Consider the following 2,500-nt stretch of genomic DNA (forward strand, 5'->3'; position numbering starts at 1 on the left):
CAGAAATCCCTCGGAATGGGAAAACGGGTCATTTTCGTGTCGCCACATTGCATGCGAACCGCATGCAACTTCCAGAGGCATTTGCAGCAGAAATGCATGTGCAGTCAAAAAAAAATTGATATTTTTCACGGATAGACCCCGTGAAACGCTAGAAATTGGCGGGGATGTGTCTCTTGTGGCTCACGGGGCTGTTCGGGTCGCACAGAAATCCCTGGGAATGGGAAAACGGGTCATTTTCGTGTTGCCACATTGCGTACGAACCGCATGAAACTTCCAGAGGCATTTGCAGCAGGAATGCATGTGCACTCAAAAACTTCTATATGTTTCACGGATAGACCCCGTGAAACGCTAGAAATTGGCGGGGATGTGTCTCTTGTGGCTCACGGGGCTGTTAGGGTGGCACAGAACTCCCTCGGAATGGGAAAAGGGGTCATTTTCGTGTTGCCACATTGCATAGGAACGCCATGAAACTTCCAGAGGCATTTGCAGCAGAAAGGCACGTGCACTCAAAAATTTTAATATTTTTCACGCATAGACCCCGTCAAACGCTAGAAGTTGGCGGGGATGTCTCTCTTGTGGCTCACGGGGCTGTTAGGGTCGCACAGAAATGCCTCGGAATGGGAAAACGGGTCATTTTTGTGTGGCCACATTGCATAGGAACGGCATGAAACTTCCAGAGGCATTTGCAGCAGGAATGCATGTGCACTCAAAAACGTCTATATTTTTCACGGATAGACCCCGTGAAACGCTATAAATTGGCGGGGATGTCTCTCTTGTGGCTCACGGGCGCTGTTAGTTAGGGTCGCACAGAAATCCCTCGGAATGGGAAAAGGGGTCATTTTCGTGTTGCCACATTGCGTACGAACGGCATGAAACTTCCAGAGGCATCTGCAGCAGAAATGCATGTGCACTCAAAAACGTCTATACTTTTCACGGATAGACCCCGTGAAACGCTAGAAATTGGCGGGGATGTGTCTCTTGTGGCTCACGGGGCTGTTAGGGTCGCACAGAAATCCCTCGGAATGGGAAAACGGGTCATTTTCGTGTTGCCACAATTGGCATACGAACGGCATGAAACTTCCAGAGGCATTTGCAGCAGAAATGCATGTGCACTCAAAAACGTGAATATTTTTTCACGGATAGACCCCGTCAAACGCTCGAATTTGGCGGGGATGTTTCTCTTGTGGGTCACGGGGCTGTTCGGCTCGCACAGAACTCCCTTGGTCCACCTGATTCGTGCATACAGGCAGCAACTAAAACTCTGTAAACCTGCTGTGAGGACATCTAAACAGTGGACCAGTGAGGCTGTGGAAGATTTGCGGGCGTGCTTAGACTGTACTGACTGGGATATGTTCACGACTGCTACCAATAGTCTGGATGAACTCACAGAGGCTGTGTACATCAGCTTCTGTGAGGACTGCTGTATCCCAACACGTACCAGGGTGAACTTTAACAACAACAAGCCCTGGTTCTCAGCAAAGCTCAAAAGGTTGAGGTTGGAGAAGGAGGAAGCGTTTAGGAGTGGGGATAGAGACAGATTCAAGGAGTCGAAGAACAGGTTTAGCAAAGCGGTGAGAGAGGCTAAACGACTGTACTCAGAGACACTAAAACACCAGTTCTCTACTAACGACGCTGCTTCTGTCTGCCAAAGGGCTCAGGCACATCACCAACTACAAACCCAGAGCGCCCCACACCACTAACGACTCCCGCCTAGCCAACGACCTGAACGAGTTCTACCGTAGATTTGAAAGACAATTGGACTGTCCTGAACCACCCCTTCCCACCCAAGAGGCCCCATCCCCCACCCATACTACAGAAACGACTCTCTCCTTTCAGGAGGGAGAAGTTAATGGGCTTTTCAAGAGGCAGAATCCACGCAAAGCAGCCGGGCCGGACTCTGTCTCTCCAGCCACCCTCAGGCACTGCGCTGACCAGCTGTCTCCGGTGTTCACCAACATCTTTAACACCTCCCTGGAGACATGCCATGTACCAGCCTGTCTCAAGTCCTCCACCATCATCGCTGTGCCCAAAAAGCTAAGGCCAACAGGACTAAATGATTACAGACCGGTCGCCCTTACATCTGTGGTAATGAAGTCTTTTGAGCGCCTGCTCCTGGCACACCTCAAAGCCATCACAGACCCTCTCCTGGACCCCCTTCAGTTTGCCTACAGAGCCAACAGGTCTGTGGACGACGCAGTTAACATGGCCCTCCACTTCACCCTACAGCATGTGGACGCCCCAGCATCCTACGCCAGGATCCTGTTTGTGGACTTCAGCTCTGCCTTCAACACCATCATCCCTGCCCTGCTTCAGGACAAGCTCTTCCAGCTGAACGTGCCCTACTCCACCTGCAGGTGGATCACAGACTTCCTCTCTGACAGGAAGCAGTGCGTTAAGCCGGGAACAGAAGTCTCTGACTCCAGGTCCATCAGCACGGGAACTCCTCAGGGCTGCGTCCTTTGCCCACTGCTCTTCTCCCTGTATACCAACAGCTGCGCCT

This window comes from Petromyzon marinus, unplaced genomic scaffold, assembly GCF_048934315.1.
Source record: "Petromyzon marinus isolate PM22_M1 ecotype Great Lakes invasive population unplaced genomic scaffold, UKy_Petmar_22M1.pri1.0 PM_G_Scaffold_38, whole genome shotgun sequence".
In the NCBI taxonomy this organism is placed as follows: domain Eukaryota; kingdom Metazoa; phylum Chordata; class Hyperoartia; order Petromyzontiformes; family Petromyzontidae; genus Petromyzon; species Petromyzon marinus.